Genomic DNA, 18,180 nt, shown 5'->3' on the forward strand with positions numbered 1-18,180 from the left:
GCACCCCCGTCATTAGCGCCGTGGTGACAGACGGCTCCGAGCCCTCCCTGCTAATCACTGGGTTGCTTCCTCCCGCTCTCAGTGATGCTTCTCGCTTCGTGTTGCCCAACCGCAGCCACTCGGCGGCTCCGCGGGCGGACTCTGCCGGCCCCCTCCGCACGCCCACCCGCCCCGCAGCTCGGGAGCAGCCGGGGCTTTCCGTTCCGCTGGCTTCCTTTTTTTCTTTCTTTTCTTTTTCTTCACATAACCGCGTTTTTCCCATCCTGCTTCTTGGTTTGTTCGATTCGGGATGATTTAGCGTTCGTCCTAAGGTCTCCAGGCATTCACTCGTTTCGTTTTCCTTATTGTCGGTATTTATCTGATGGGTCCGGGTGACTGTAGCAGAAGGCTTCGCTGGTTTCCATGGTGACAACCGTGGGAGAAGCCCTCGGAAGGCAGTACCCCTGCGGGTAGGCATACGTGTTGGCAGGGTGTGCCCCCCGAGACGTCAGAAACTCTCACAATTGCTACCTAAAGCTGAGTTTGAGGACAAACGCTGTCCTCCATCTCGAAAAGGTGAAGATTTGAGAAAGATGGGTAGTTATTTTTTCTGGCCTTGCTTTGCTCCTAAATTCTATCTTGGTGTCTAGATTTCAGTGCATTTCCTACTGAGTTCATTTTCACTATGTAAAATGAGTTTTTAAAGAGTCCCTTAATTTTCTGCCGTTCCTTCCTCTTTTTTTCTCCCACCACCTCTTGGCTGTCCTCCCCAGTGCTTCCAGCACATCCTAGCTGCAGAGCTGTGCCTGTGACTGCAGCTCTAGTGTCAGGTCCTGCCAGCTTACAGAAACGCCTTCATGTTCTCATAAAATGTTATCAGCAGCAAGAGATGGGAATGTATAGGTTAATGCTGTGTAATAAAATATGAGGAGAGTTATTTTTGAAGGCTACAAGCCTCTTATTACAGTCAACAACAACAGGAAATCTGAAAATAAGTGCACTCAAAGGACAAACGTCAGATCTTCTCTTTCTATGCTGATCTGCTTCCCCACCTTGCTCAAGCGTTTGCTTAGACTTCTGTCTGTCAATTAGCATTTGCAAAACACACATGGGTCTATTCAAAACAACCTCATTCTTTTTGTGTTTTCCATGTTCCTTGTCTCCTTTCTGTGGCTCAACAGATTCAGTTCAGATATTTTTTATCTGTCTACATGAAGAATGTGTAGTGTTTCTTTTGTGTGTGTATATGTAACTATACATGTATGCATTGCATGTATGTGTGTGTTGGAGAAAATAAGGGAAACATTCCTTTTCTCGCATACACAATGCTCAGGTTTTAGGGCACTGTGTGGTGCCACCTTGCACTGTTGTTGGAAAGATGACATTTATAAATCAAAGAAGATAGAGGCCCAAATTCAGCTCACGTAGCATTGAATCATTTTACCATTTTGCTTCCATTTCTTTTCCTGTGAAGTGTGAACGATGACCTTTATCTAGCTGTATTCTGAATGTTGAATTCTGGGGATACAGAAACTCTCCAAGGTTTAATTGTTTTCTGTAGTTATGTAAGCACTGTTCCTCAACAAATTGTTTGCGTTTTGAAGATGTTTTCTTTAGGCATTGCTTCATGTTATTGGTGGGTGGACCCTAGAGCAAGTTTAATCAGTGCAGTTTGTACTTGCTCTGTAGCTCGCTAGAAAAACAACTTGAGGCAATGCTGTGCTGGTTCAATCGGTCCAGTCAGGGGAATCTCTTACTGCAGAGTGAGTCAGCAGCACTAATGCCTGCCTGTCTCAATCCTGCCAGTTGTTTCAGCCTATTACCCGCTAACGTCAGCATATAGAACATTACATCTACTATGTACTGAACTGGATTGGTATTTTCAATATTTGGATTGTGCTCCTGCTGCAGACTTGCTGTCCAAGCTATCTAATGCCACTGTGCCTGTGGAAAAATCTGTTCTTTTTTTTTTCTTTTTTTTTCTTTCTTTTTCTTTTTTTCCCAGTAGTCTTAGAAAACAGTATTTTGGAAATTTACTCAAATGCACCTATGTGTACATCTTAAACATAGCTATACTTAAGAAAAGCAAGTAACTTTGAATATGACTAGTACTGATTTGAGGCCCTAACTTCAGCTACGAGGGAATTCTCCGAGAAATGCTCTTTGTAGTTGCCACTGTCAAGCTATGCACTTCTCGGTCACCTTCCATGCAGATCTAGTTGTTATGATTATTGGGTTTTAAGTAACAGAGTATGTTGACATGACTTAAAGCCCTAGCATTTGCAGTGAAGGAAGTAAAGAGGGGCAGAAACAAAGGAGACAAGAAGGAAAGTGGGTTTAATTGTGCATGGCATTCTTCATGGTGTAGTTATTATACAAAAATGGGACAAAGCCTTTGTCTTGTGAAGCAAGTCTGATTTTAACACAAACCTTGTTTCTTACTCTGAGTCTGAAATGCTATCTGGGAAACTACATAATCTTGGGTGTGGGCAGGGTCTAAAGAGGCTCTGGATTTGCACATGACATTCTGTTTGAACAGTGCATTATACTTACATAACACTATGATTTTGGAAACCATTTAGATATACTCATTAAAGGCTCACTTATAGCAGTATATTCATGACTATTACATTTCAGAAGGCTTTGATGTGTATTGCCTAATACTGGCATTTGGAACATGGGAAAAAAACGGTGAATTAAATATGTTCATGGTTTTTATTTATCAGTGGTCTTGGCTATAGAATAAACATCTCTACCTGCATCTAAAATATGAAATTTGTCCAGGAAATGCCATCAAACTGCATAAGCAGTAACAACAGTGGTATCAGATGGGGCTTTTTCATGGGCATAAGCTAACATGGAGCATTTATACGATCTTAAGAAGCAGAATGTAGGTAAAGCTTCAAAGCTTCCAGCTAACATCTTTGTGAAACAATAGGTTTTTTAGGTTTATTTGTAGGACTGCACAGATGTTCCAGGTTTCCTTGCTGCATACGTGTTTTAAGATTTGAAATTTGTTCTCGAGTAATTTTTAGACATATTCATCAATTTCAGAGAATCATGCTGCAGAATAACTTGATGGCATGTTAATAACTTGTCAGCAGATGGGAGTGGGAGATGAGCTTCTAATCACAGTTCTGAATGGAACCAGACTTTTTAAGCTTGGAACTTGAAGCAGGGTTGAGTTCTGAAACCATCAGTCTGTGGTTATTATCAACTGTATCTCTTGTCTCTCTATTTGACCTGGGACACAATGAATCTTTCCACACTAGTTTTGTTAGAGCCAAGGAAGTTCGTAGTTTTGAAATGGCATTTTCCTTTTTTGAAGTGTTTGTTCAAGAGGTCTTTACCAACTCTACCTATCTACTATCTTTACCAACTCTACCTATATCTATCTTAGATATCCAGCAATTTTCAGAGCAAACCAAGACAAAAACATAAACAACTTGAGATGCCTTTCACTGCTGTATGCTTTCAGTACTACCTGAAATGGAAAGCTAGTTGTAAAAGTCACTCACCTACCTGTGGGATAAACTTTCCTTGGCATGAGGTCAACTGTGTGACACACCATTGAGAGTACCTTTTTCACTGATGCTCAGTACTCACCCTCGGATTGAGAGGAAAGCAGTTTCCCAGGGTTTAGAGAGGACATGGTGCCTATTCCCAGCTTTTTGTGCCTCTGCCAACACAGCAGACTTATGGTAATGTGGCGCAGTTTCACTACAATACCAATGTGCCTGGTAAGTAGCAACTGAGATGCTGGTTGTTATTTTGGCACAGTTGCCTAAAGAAACTTCCTAGCAGCGAGTTTGGTTCCTGATTTTCATGCATATTCTGTTCTTCATAGGAATCATCTTGCCTGCTAACTTAGATTTTAGGTACGCTCAGTCAGGAGACATCACTGAAATGCATGGTGGATATCTTCATGTTCCTAGTGGTGGGGATGAGCCAAGATCATTTAAAAAAACAAACAACAACAACAAAAAACGTTATACCCATTGACAGGTGCACAAGAACAGATGAAAAGGGATGATATTCATAGAACCATAGAATGGCTGGGGTTGGAAGGGACCTCAAGGATCATCACGTTCTAATTCCTGAACCTCAGGTCATCTAAGTGCGTACAAGAGCCAGTCAAAGAATGAGTGGCAGACAAAGATCTTGGAAAAGATATTTGGCATAGCCAGCTCTGCTTGAAAGGCTGCTACAACATGTCATGCATAAATGCCAATTTAGACAGGCAGGGTGTATCTGAACAGCTGCTTCTACTACAGTTGTAGATTTGTTCCATCCCTATTTGTGCTGTGTGCTTTCTGGAGATGTGGGAGGCTGCTCGTGTCTAATGCCTTGTTTTCAAAGAAAAGATACAAATAGCACATAAAGGATGTTTTTTAGCATTTGTGAGTGCTTTGATCTGATTTTGACGTAATATGGAAGAACAGTATGTTAATGTAACATGCAATATATTTATTAATTGTTTTAGATTATTTTAAAACAGAATTTTTAAAAGCAACTGATAGTTTTAAATTGGGTTCAAGCTTGGGTTCAACATGAAACACTCCTGGACTAATCCCATCTATCTTGCATATTCATGCTTGCTGCTGTACCAGCTATTCCAAGAATGTGCCACCGTGCAGGAAGTGAAAATCAATTATGCCAAGAAGGAAGCATGTACATACATCAGCAATTTGGTGCCCAGGGGAAGAGAAATCTGCATGTCTGCTGATGTCAATCTTCTTGATATGGATTTTTTTTTTTTTTTGGAGGTGGGGGAAAGAGCTTAAGAAAAAAAAAGATGTTTATTTTTAACATCACGATTAGCTGATCAAAATTGCCAGTCTGAGAAGTCAATCTTCTATTTGCTTTAGCAGAACCTATGACAGCAACATTGTTAAGTGTTCTCGTGTGTGTGTATATATAGTGATAGTATACATATATATATACATATATATATGCACACACACTTATTATTTTGTTCAATCTGTGGTTTTACACGTCTGATTTTAGATTTGATGGTGAGAAATTCTGGAGCAATTAGATATTTTGCAGTAATTCATTTACTTGTGGTACAGCTGCAAGCGACTTTCCATTGGACATGTGATGTATCTGTCTTACCTGAATTGCCACAAGTAATTCAGTTCCCATGCACATCTATTGCTGGATTTCTTTCTTTCTGACACTGACAAGAAGTTCAGCAACTATTAGGTAAGTTTTAGAGCGAGTTAAAAATTTGCTGCTTACAGGCAGTTAACAGCTGTTGGTTTAATTCTGATGACTTTGGGATAGAACTTAATGAGGAACCTCAAAAAATGCATCTTAATATTTCGAGAAAAAGGTAAAAATATTGAGAAAATAAAGTTAAATATGGATTAATTTTAGAAACTTATCACCAATATGTTAATTATTCAAAAATAAGCTTCTTTTTTTGAGTACATTTTGATGACCAATGAAAGCTGGTGAATACTTGTCTGCCTCTCTAAGTCTGCTTAGAAATGTGTGTGTACATTATTAGAGTATGAGCAGCACTGAGTTTCAGCACAGTCTGAGGCATGTGGAAGGGCTTGCCACATTTTATCACAAGCACACTGAATAAACCATTTGACAGAATATAGGATATTGTATCACAGACTTGTGTATTTATCCTGTCTTACACATTGTAGGGCGCAACCCAGACTACCCAAAAATATGCTTTTGAACATGAAACACTAAAATCTGATGACCCACTGTGGTCAGTTTTTATACTAGATGAAGCTGATGGCTGATCTCCAGGTAAAGAACTCCCTGCATTCATAAACATTGAAAGTTATTTATTTATTTATATGTATGTTGTTTTGTTATGTTTGTTAGTGAAATTAACTGAACAATTACTTAGTCTTCTGTTTTGCTAAAGGAGCTTGATGTAAATTTGGCCAAAGAATTAACATGTCATGAAGAGTTGGACCAAAGTAGCTTTGTCAATATCTGCCTAAGAAAATAAATGTATGTGAACTATAAACAAAGATTTGGTGTCTCCCTGGATCTTTTATTTTCCCTGTTCTCAGTATTGACTAGGACATCATTCAAATGGCTGACGTTGAAAAGATAATGTGTACTTGTAATCTTTTTAACTTTACTGGTCAGCGGTCATCCTAAGGATGGATATTTCACAAGATACCTCCTTGCAATTATCACCTTGTGTTGTGATTTTTTTTTGTTTGTTTGTTTGTTTTGTGTTGTTTTCTCTTTGTTTGAGGTGGAACACTTCTTTATTTTGGTGTGAGTAGGATTACACGTATTTAAATTCTCCCTCATTCCTTTTCCTTTTTCAAGTTTGTTGTGCCAATACTAAAGGTCATTTGGGAACCTATTTTTATTTTATTTGAATGCTATGATTTTTATTCTCCAATCCCATCAGGGTAAGGATGATTGAAATATAAAACAGAGAGAGTACATTCAAGCGTCCTGAGTTCTGAAGTGCCTGAGTCTCGACCTTACTATTGCACCAGTGGTGATCTGTCACTTCAGCAAGTGACTTCAAAGGGGATTCCCTAGACACAAACATGTAGGAAACTTAAAGCCGATACTGTTTCCTAAAAGAAAGCTTGCTGTTTTTCATTTTTCATGCTCTCTGGTGTTCCTCATCAGCTTTTTGGTCTATAGAAGCTGTACATGCATTGAGCAGAGTCTGTTTTAGTCTTACTTGTCTCTTAGATCAGCTTAGGGAATTTAAAAGTTTAAATTAATGTGTGTGTGTATGTGTGTATATATATATATATATATATATAACTTTTAAATATATTACTTGACTGGGGATGTGAAATCTGGAAGAGTGGCCTCCACTAGTTCAGGAGAATATATTCATTTCTGTTACTTAGTTTTCTTGTCATAAATTTTCAGAACAACTTGGTATCCCTGTACATGCAAATGAAATATTATCTAAAGCTCTCACTAATATGTAGTGCATGTCACATAATTTTTAAAAAGCATAGCTATAAATTAGTTTTGAATTACTTTGGATAGCAAGAATGAAATGGATTTTCCCCGTTCCCTTCTGCTGGTGTGCCATGTGAACTGTTTCACAGCTGCTTACTGTAGAAGCAAGATATGAGCTGGTGACATAAAAGTAAAACTTTCCTATGCTTTCTGTGCTATTTCTGATTTCCTGGGCAGTCTCTTACTTTCTCGGTTAAAGGGAATTTTGATCAGGCAATATTCCTATGTTTCTGTAAAATCTATATGCAGGAAATTAACTTCCATACGCCTTACCTTCAAATGCAGCTATTTAATAGTAAGTAATGACTTAACTGTGTTGCAGTAGTGATTGGTAACGCTGAAAATCAGACTTTTTTCTTGTGTGGTAGGGTAATTCTTTATGAGCATTTTCTTGTTTACTCTTTTCTCACTAGCTGCTCCCACAGGGATTTGTGCATAGCAAGGATGAGCTAGAAATCCTAAACTGACAAGGCATCACAATGGGAATTACTTGTGCTATAGATTTAACTGAAAGGATATAAGGCAGCCTAGTCCTGGAGTCAAAAACATAGCCTGGGGTGCAAGAAGTGTTGCAAATGTATTGAATTATTAAATAACCATCTTTTCAAATTCATCAATGATGTCAAGCCTCAATTTTAATCAGCGAGAAGCAAAATCACTTTGTTTTGTGAATTCAGCATGTTTTATAGACATGCTTAGGAGAGTTATCTACTAGAAAAGGAGATAAATGGTATTGTCCTTACTTCCACGTTTCTCATTTGATCTGCAGTGTTTCACTGGCATAACAGTTAGGTGATATAGGAGGATTGCTGTATGCTCTTAGTAGATGAAGTCAGACACATCCTGCCTCTAACGTCTAAGTCTATTGAAGTAGAGAGTGGTTTTGCTCAAGTAGAACCATTTGGTTCTAGAAATTGAATGGTAATTTTAAGGCAAAAGATGAAAAGCACTATACGCTAATGGTTTATATTGGTAGCTATTTTCCAAAGTAAATGAAAACCTCAAATTGCTCTAGTATGTCATGATTTAGTAGATGATATTTCGTAATAGCTAGTATATTAACTAACTTCTGTACCAGATGTGCTATTTTGTATTACTATTACAGTTTTGTAGTTCCCAGTGAGTCTATTGAGTGATGCAATTTTTATTGTTGCTGAAACATATTTACTGCTGCTGAAATCTAGGGAATATGGGATTGTTTTATACAGTCACTTCATTTTTATGCTTTGCAAAACGCTAGCAAACATAAACTGAACTCACTGGAGGAAAGCAACACAGGATTTTAGCAAAGGCATCTGTAAAGAATGGTACAGGTAACTTTATACATAAACAAGAAAATCACCTATGGCCTGCTGCCAGTTACCCTTGTCAAGTATATCTAGTCCTCATTGCTAACAATGCCCAGGTGCCAGCTGTTGCCTTACCAGAAAAGCTTCATCAAGTTACTCACAATTACTGAGAATGTGAGGCTTTGGGATAGATAGTGGAAAAACAGATTCCTTAGAGTGTAGAACAGAAGTAGGTATGTGTATCCTCCCATCCTTGCATTCTGCACTATCATGATCATCTTCTGAGATCCAATCTTCTTCACAAAATCCACAAAGTAGAATTGCAGTAATAGAAGACAGTGCTGGAATGTTTATTGGTGCATCTCACCTGGTACCTAATACAAGTGAGAATAGCTCACCCAACTAGAAGCCTTTCTACTCAGACATAGTTGATGCCTTAAGTAAAATGCTAGATTTTTCAGGAAATTAGTAAGCCCGTTGAAATTAAAGGAGAGAGCCTGTTTAGCTTCCTTTGAGGATCTGGCTCAGTGTGTGGTGGTGCTGGATAAGGAGCCTCCTGAGGTGTGTGTTTGACTTGGAACCAAATTCTAGCCCAGTACGGCAAACGATGATGGCTTTGATATGCTTTTTATGAGAAGTTATCTGCATAGAAGAGTTAGAGTTTCATCGGAAAGTTAAGCTTCTAATGCTATGTTGAAAACATCAGGAACACAGTTGAAAGCAATTTACAATCTGTCTCAGAACTCTGTTTTGACGTATATTCTGTTAATTGAACTTCTGAGGATGTGTGACTCCAAATGTCTCTTCAAGGAAGCAGTGTTGCTTACCTATTTCACATACTCACAGGTAAGTAAGATGAACTTTCATCTTTATTTTACTCAGCATTATTGTTTCTACTAAAACCTGATACATTATTCATAACTGCTTCTAATTTTGGCCTAACTTTGAACTGGAGATAATTAGAATGTCTCCAATTGTTTTATGTGTTCACACATCAAAGAACATCAAGTCAGCAATCAGCATTGTTCTTGTGGTGTGTGTATATCCATTTCAAAGAATGAGGAAATGTTTTTTGCTCGTGATATAGGGACATTCCCCATTCTTCCTTCAAAAAATGAATCATAATGATATAACTGGAGAGGTGACCTAGGTTATAATGTTCACTGTGTATCTGGATCTTAGTACAAAACTCATTTTAAGCAACAGAACTGATCTGAATCACAGAACATCCCAAGTTGGAAGGGGCTCACAAGGATCATCAAGTCCTGGGGAAAGGTAGATTGCCAGCGTTACCTGGTCACTCCTCCTTGTGCTGCAAGTCTGTTATCTTGGAGTCAGCAGACTTTCCATATATCCACTGTTCTCTGAACAGTCTTTAGCTAGCATGTGCTTATTAACATCTGCAGCAAATGAAAACGTGGAACACTGTTTCTGGGAGATGAACATATTAAGCACTGAAGTGCTCTATTGAATAATTTGTTATGAGCCTTATTACTCTTTTCCATAATTATAGGTCACTATTTCCATCACAGAGGTAAATATTCTCATCATTTTTCTTTACTATTCTCCCTTATAACCCTTTTCTCTATATAGTGATGGCATGTTTGACTGTTAAAATCACATTGTGCATATTTTGTTTTAAACGTGGACACAAACTGTCTCATTAGCATGACTAGCAAAATTAAAAAGAAAAGTAGAGATTTTTTTTTTGTTAAACTCTATAGAGATATTCTCTGTCAGAGCAATTGTTAATATTCCACACACCTAGGAGCTCCAAGAAACTGAGATCACAACACTTTGAGCATCACAGTGCTGAAACCCAACTTGATATACGTAGGCAGTAATCATATGTATCCTAAAGTTGCCTGCTCAGTTTCTCACCAAGATCTCTGCTCAGTTCTGAAAGTAATCACCAAAGTTTATGCAGAGTACAGGGGGCTGTTGCTCTCTTTGGCAACAGATAAAAACTAGCAGAACAGTTAAAACTGGATTTAAGACATCCATAGCCACGGGTAGGACTTGCAGCTATAACTGAAAGTTTAATTCCTTGTTTTATAAATATATCCTAGCTCTTAGTTGTTAATTAGGAAGGTTTACCTATTGCTGTGTAGCACTTTGGTTTCTTACTTTGCATCAAAAGAGATCTTTTGCAATTGATTTTTGAAGCATCGAAGTGGTTAGAAAGGGAGAGATGTTTAATTATGCTCAACTGCTCTCAAGTACTCTTTTGAAGATGATAGCTCTAATTTTTCTGTGATACTGTTTTCATTTGTGTAAGTTATGCATCATCCTGGGTTTTATCAAACTTTGGGCTTGATTCTGTGCACATAAGATTCTGTATGGCCACAGAGCTCCAGTAGTTATCTGTTTGCCTTTTATTTGGAAGTGGAGTCTGAGCTCTTTGAGTTAGTGCACAGTTAACTGGGGAGCTGGATAGATAAATTCATGCTGGTGTTGTGAATGCAAATAAAATAGTATCCTCAGTTGGTGTGGTGAACTATGATCTGAGAAGTGGTCCGAAATGTTGCAGTAGGATAAACTAATCTGCAATCTTCAGGGAAGAAAATAACCCTTTCCCAGAAGTTCTCAAGATACTGTAATAGCAAGTCTTCTTGCTTCAGCACATTTGGCTACAAGGGAACAAGTTCAAAGCATTTGCTATAGCTGTGTTGCTTTTGAAATATTTGAATGCTAATTCAACCACTGATAATTTTATATCTTGTAAAAGCATCAATCGGGTCCTTAAAATTTGATATTTTACATTTTGTATTACGATGGAAGCATACTGCAGGTATAGTAATTATATTATTTTTTATTTAGGCTTTTTTAAGCCTTAAATGTCTTAAATTTCACCAGAGACAATTATGCCCAATTTGTTTGAATGCACAACTTTTAAGATTCTGTCCTTTTAAAGTATGTGTCAAGGTTCAGACAACTTGTTGCTCTGCTTCAGCTCACAAATGAGTAAATACTGTGGGCCTCTGCAACAAGTGGGAATTTATTTCAAGTGCATTTTTTGCCTTTTTTTTTTCTTTCCTTCATATAATTGTAACATATAACAGAAACAGCAATCTGGCATTGCAGTCTTCAGAACTGAGCTAGCTAAGTAACCTGCTTGCATTCCTGCTTGCTTTGAGAAGCATTCCTGTATGTTTATGGCAAGTTTCCCAGCACAGTCTTTCATACCCTTTTTAGTGATAATGTGTGTTCAGCTTTCAGCTGCAAAGGACAAAAAGAGTTCATGTCTGGGTATAAGTCAGAACAGCGAGCTGCATGCTCCCTCTGACAGTCATGAGGATGATCAAGGTTTTATTCATGTAGTTCTGTTTTCTCATTTTTTGTTGATTTTTTTTTTACAAATCTTTGTAAAAAATAATAATATTTGATTGACTTATGAGCAAGCAAGAGGCTAGAGACCATTGAAGATATGATGAAACTTTTGTTGAACAGCAAGAGAAGAAAAATGAGCCTGGGAAAGGCATTGCTCTGTAAGCTTTTAACCTTTCCCCGGAGGCCCATCCTGCAGATCTCATGAGGCCCCATGGTCAGCTCCCAGTGTGTTCTACTGTCCCTCTCTTCCTCCCGTTTCTCCAACCCCTTCACTCCCCTTCCCTCAAGCTCTTACCAAAAGAAGGGTTACCAGGATCCTGCAAGTCACAGCCCTGTGCTTTCAAGTCAAAGCAGAGCACTGAATAGCTGCCACTCTCAAGGAACTCCGTGGGTCCAGCATCAAGGCCTCTGCATTAATAGGAGAGCAATCTGCTCACCTTTGGAAATTTTTCAGCACCTCCTGAGGCTGCCTGGACCACACAGCTTGCATTTGCCATAAATTTCCCCCCTGTGGCCGCAGTTCTGTTTCCCTTTCTCTCCTTCATCTCTTGAAAATCAAATGTTCAAAGGTTATTTCTCTGTACTTCCACAAGTAGATCCTGCAGTTTCTGGTCTTTATTGGCTCATTAGGAGATGCTTCTTCAGATTTTCTCCTTTCCCTGCCCCATTGATTGCCGTGAAAATTTAGGATAATTTACTCTGACTTAGAATTATAGACCGGGAAAATCAGTGTTTGTGTCAAGCCTGCCAGGCATGTGCATGGCACAGGTCCAAGCACTGTTTTTGGGTCTCAGTGGTTTCTAGTCAGCCTTTTGATTCAAGCTTCTTGTTTCAGTTAACACCTAAGGAGTTTTGTTCTGAATTTACAGGGGTTAGAATGAACCCTGAAAATCCAAATGACAAGATCTACCAGAACAGCTGCTGTGGTCTGAACTAGCTAAAACATTCTGAAACTTAGCTCCGGTTTGGTTAAATCTTCAATAACCTAATATGTTTCATACTTCCAATGAGTCATGATAGCTGCTCAGCTTGGGGTGGCAGGAGTGTTTCTTAGCTGATTCTTTTTGCACTTGCAGAGTAAAGAAGAGCTGCAGTGCTAGTGGGGACTTCACTGTCCTTGGAACAGGGCAGGAGAAGGGCTGGCCCCTCAAAGCCACCAGCTTCCTACCTCTGCCCACTTGTACGTCCCAGGGCACCTGCCTGCAGACCCCAATGGTTATGTTTTATTTATTTATTTATTGCACCTGTGTAACAGTTCAGCAGCCTGCTAGGCTCTGTACTATGACGGACACTCGCCAGAATATTGCTACTTAAAGAGGAAGTGCCAAGTAGCTAGGGCACGCTCCATAGCCCAAGAGGTTTCTGAGGTATCACATTTGCTCAGCAGAAACTGAAGCACTAAATCCTCCTTTGCTCAGTCTGCTGGCAAGTCTCCTTTCCCTTTAGCCCTTTCAGAGAGGAGCTGTTAGCAGTATAAGAAGCTTCTGTGGTGTGGTTCTGAATCAGGGCAGTGGAAGGTGCCAGGTAGATGCAGTGTCTGTCATGGTTAATTACTGAAGAGGTCTCCCTGCTGCAGGTTCTCCTTTCCTTCCTACACTCAAATGGCCAACTTCTTTGTGTGCATTTTTTCCTTTCTCATTTGTGATTAAAATGGCAAGATGCTGCTTTTGCAAAGAGATCTATTTATATAAAGATATTATTATTTATTTGTTTAGGCTATACAAATTAAATTTTGAGTTCTTACTCAAAGCATAGACTCGTTACTCCTGGCTGTCATCAGTCTACAGAAAATGCCATTGTGCTTAATGTATTTACTAAGCTGTTTTTCAAACTTCAGCTATTCATTTACTCTGCATCCTTACTTCTCCCTGGAGATCTTTAGAGATGAAATGTGTGAGGAGACACCAGTTCTGCCTCTTATTTAAGTATGCAAATACTGTTCTCAGTGCTCAGTGTGGGGTTTTTGCTTTTTTGGTTTTGGTTTTTTTTTTTTTTTTTTGGTGGTGAAAGCAAGGTTGAAAGATATGGCAGAAAGTAATATAAAATAACATGTCTGAACTAGATTCTGGGTATAAGTTGAAAGCTTTCAGTACAGCCAGGTAGCACTGCCATCTGCTTTATAGTCCTGAAACACACATAGGTGCACTGTAGCACAGGCAGGACAAAGCTGGTGGTCAGTACATGTTGCAGGAGCTTGCAGGGAGCTGGGTAACACGGGGCATGCTAGGCTTGCCCCCAACTCGTCCTTCTCCACCAGCAGTGCAGAGCTGCCTTTCTCATCTCACGTGGCTGTCGAAGTTATATATGTACATGAGTCAGCACTATCTCAGACCTGATCAGCACATGGGATAAGCTCATACCCAAGACTCATTATGAGTGCTCTGGATTATTCTAAAGAAATCCACTTTGTCTAAAATGATTGCATGTGTTACCAAAGTTTTAAATTACCAGTTTAAAGTTTCTTTTTGTTGTAAGGCAGTCCATTACTTACAAAAAAATGAGTGGTATTCATTTCTGTTGCTTGTTGTGATGAAGCGCCTGTTGGTGATGATAAACACGTAGTCTCTGAAAGCAAATACCGTTTTGGCCAGACACTTCCTAGCCCATGTTTTTCTAACTTCTCACCCTGTGGTGGCTAAGTTATATTGGGTTTATGTCTTGTGAATTGCTTTTATTTAATTTTAAGGCCTGTTTCTCATTCTAAAAAAAAAGAATTTAAACTTATTTTAAGAATTTCAAATCTAGTATTTTTCACTGTCAGTTTCCTAACCTATTTCCACCCTTAAGGGATTTATATATATGAACTTCTAAATAAAGAGATATGCACTTTTTTTTTCCTTCTTTTCTATTTCAGGGAATTTTTTAGTGCTTATGAGGCTGGAGCTCTGGAGATTTCAAGCCTCTTTCATCCACCAAAATGTCAGCACTTTCAAAGCAGTGGGTTCCTCTGCACTGCTTTGAATGTGCTCTGCTGCACTTCTCAAACGTGACCTGCAAGCTCTGTGCACGTGAGGGGGGAGTGCGGATAGGGTGTACATTTTTACCTCAAGCTGGCAGAAATGGGCACTGGGGAGAGCTGAGCCACCCCAGCACCAACGCACTATACACAAGCCAGAAGGGTGGCACTGTTTTTGCTTTTCCATCCTATTTTATTTTATTTTTTGTCTTCTTTCTGAAGTTTGTAAGTTGCAAATGGATGCAGCAGACAGCCAGCTGATTTCTGGGATTTCTTGGCTGATGCTCTCAATCCTAGGTGACAAACCACCACAGCTGACAGAAGCGCTGGGCTGTGAAGGCTCCCCTGTGTGGTACCTGCCTGACTTGTGCATGCAGACCAGCACACAGGTGGGCAGGAAATGGGAACAGACCTTGCTCCTGGCAATCAGACCCAGCAGTTGCAATGAGGAGGCCAGCAACTGCTGGAAAGGAATGGAACTGAGAACAATGAACAAGGCAACAAGTCCAGGTTAGTGGACAGGGCAGAGAGCCCACATATGCTACTGGGGACAGCAGGAGAGCTGGATAAGATGGGAAATGCTGCAGATGCAGGAAAGAGGATGAAGTAGGAGAGAGGAAGTAGGATAAGACAAGTAGTGCAATATTGATTGGCTTTAAAATATTAAAGCCCTTTAAAATTTGTCAGCAGTTATTTTTGATGCCTGTGTGTCAGACTGTATCTTTGGTCAATGGTTGCTTTTTTCCTTTGGCCTGTATTCAGGATATCCTTAATTTCTAACATGGAGGAGCGTCATCGCTGTTAATAGTATGTGTAAATACATAAGTGGAACATATTAGGTAATGGGGGAGTATTATTTGACCATTCAGGAGAGGACCTTCAGAACGTATTTCTTTGAGAGATGCTCTTCCAAAGAAACTCCTAATTCTGGCAGAAATCTCCCTGCAGAATTTTCAGCTGCTAAAGCATAGAAAACTGACTCCATGTCACTAGGCAATTCTTAGAAGTTTTCTTTGCATTCTCAAGGTGCAAATCATAGTTTTTAGACATGAAGGCTGTTAATGAATCTTAATGGAAGTCTGTGCAGTAGAAAACCACAAAGCTGATCTGGATGGTGGTGCTTTGCTGGTGGCTGCGTGTCGGCTGATCTCTGTCACTGTTCCTAAGCCTGACCTATATGCTACAATTTTCCTACAGCAAATGGGGATGCTTATTTTTACTTACAGTGTGCTAATTGTTTAGCAGTGGCATTTTGTACAGCAGTGTGAAGGTGAGGAGTAGGAGGTAAAGAAAGGAAAAATCAAAGCGTCGTTGTATTGCTGTCAGAGTTGTGGGTGTTATGTGTGGGAGGTAAAGGCGTGGGGAAAAGAAGTGACATTTGTTGAACTTACTGCTCAGGTTCCTTGTAGTTCAGCTGTATGTTCTGACGGTATTTATAGGGGTAGCCCCTCTATGAGAGAGGGAAAAAATAGTTTTGTGTTTAAAAATAGAAAAACTCTCTGGTGTCCACACTGTCTAAAACATGGAGAATATTTAGCAATTCAAAGTAGTCCTTTGTGCCTGCTGAACTGTCAAATGTGTCACATGCAAAGGCTGTATCAATGAAAGGGCAGGTATTACACTTGCAGTGTTTAACAGCAGCAAGTGAAGCCTGTTGATACATAAGAACAAGTACAGTGGGCTTGAGCTGTGCACTGCTGTAGTTAACTGAGGGCTGCACGTCTCAGCTGCACCATTCTCCAAGATGAAACGTTATCACCTAGGCTGTGTGCAGCATAATACGTAGAGTGGAACACACTGCAGAAGGCAGATGATGTAAGGCTCCTCAGAGATTGTTTGTGCTGACTTTATTTGCTTTTTAAAATTTTGGTGGGTGAAATGAGTGAAGGACTTTCCTTGCATTATTCATATTTACTCTAGCGAATGAAGTAAAAATATTTAATTAATTATTTTGATGCTGTTAAACTCCCAGAAGTTGCCTACTGCAGCGAAGCTGATGATGTGATATTTAGTTTGTCTGATTTGGGATTAACGGATTAGGATGCATAGTTAGTAAAAATCAACACTTGTCACACCCAAGTCAGTCACATGAGCTATCAAACACCTCTGTTGTCATTTCCAATTCTGTTTTCCACTCTGCAGAATTTCCCTGGAGATGTGATGGGTCAGTATCAGGCCAAAGATGGGCTTCAGACCTAATCTAATCAATAATGTGACAAACATAATGAAAGCAGCTGTGTCACCTTGGAATCCCAGCACATTTTATCAGCTCGCTCCTAATGGGATGTGACAGTGAAGCTGATCTCTGCCTCTTTAGGAGAGGAGAGAAGTGGTGCAAGGGCTTGTGCAAGGATGGCTATGTGACAAAGGGCAATCTATCTGTGTTAGCATTGCAGCTTAAGGTTGAAATGAAAAATCCTTACCTATACTTCAAATATTGAATAATTATTTTAATAACCCTTATTTTCCCATTTAATGTTTGTGTATATATTTATTTTTCAACCCCTTTAACATGTCACCTATTCAAAAAATGTTGGCCACTTCTTCTGTTTTAGTGGAAAGGTTCTGAAACTGTTTTCATCAATTAGAAATCAGCAATCATTTACCTTACATGTGTTCCAGGCAAAGTACTTTCACTTTGGGTCTTTGTATTTTATTCTGATTTTTTTTCCCCATAGAATACAGTTTGATTACCTGTTCCTCCAGTCTCTCATAACTTTAGCAGCCCAGTTTCTTCTTTTTGATACCTTGGTCATCCTTAGCGGTATGTTCTGGTGTACTATGTCAAAATCTTATGCCATTCTAGTTGAGATGATGACTTTGCTTAGGATCATTTCTATGATGCCCTCACTCTCTATGCTAAAGGCTTTACATACCATTTTCAAATCTGACAGTTTCTGCCCCCAGTTCTAATCAGCCTAGTTTCTCTGCCCTGCAGGGTTCATCGAGACCCTTTGTGTTCTGACACCCCTTGTGTGTTGTCTTAAATAGTGTTGTCCACATATTAGATGGTACCTGTACCAGGTTATTCTCAAGGTGTTTGTTTGCTCTGGGTCTTTGCACTTAACTTCTGTTAGTTAGTGTCTGGTTAGTTAGTGTTAGTTCTGTGGCAGTTAGTGTCAAAATGATCTCATGCTTAGAAATTTTGTGAATATGTGGACTGTAGTTTGGATCTGCAGAGACTTGCAGAGAGATTACTGTCATAGCTATTAGTGTTGGTCAAGAACCTCTAGTATCTTATTCCTTTTCCTTGGTGAGATTACATTTAAAGTGTCTTATGAAAATTTACCATTCTTCTCTATGTGTTATATTTTAACATAAAAAATAATATAACTTGTCCTTTAACAAAAGAGTGCGCTGTTTCTGAATCTCATTTTCAATTACTGAAGTTTTCTGTATGAGGATTTCCATAAATCGCCTTGACATGTAAATAGCAGAGCAAAGCTGCCTTATACTTTTTACTAATCCTACAATTATGTTTGCTGTAGAGCCTTTTTACTTTCCTTAATATAAAACTGAACCCTCCTCTCACCTGCTCCTTTACATAACCAATGCACTAAGCATTATGGACGTGACAGCTAAATCCAGCTCTTAATTCCCAGGCACAGCAGCTTTTACTGTTGCTCCTCACTGTTTCTCTCTAATAAGCTGTAA

General features: G+C 39.3%; 1 protein-coding gene across 2 annotated transcripts in view; it reads right to left on the reverse strand.

Annotated features, from left to right (window-relative positions):
• RASGEF1A (RasGEF domain family member 1A) overlaps nt 1-18,180 on the reverse strand; it is a 152,015-nt gene that overhangs the window by 23,927 nt on the left and 109,908 nt on the right. The gene's annotated exons all lie outside the window — the stretch shown is intronic.

This window comes from Cyrtonyx montezumae, unplaced genomic scaffold (genome assembly GCF_038088225.1).
Source record: "Cyrtonyx montezumae isolate F1298 unplaced genomic scaffold, pur_monq_1.0 scaffold_4, whole genome shotgun sequence".
Lineage (NCBI taxonomy): Eukaryota > Metazoa > Chordata > Aves > Galliformes > Odontophoridae > Cyrtonyx > Cyrtonyx montezumae.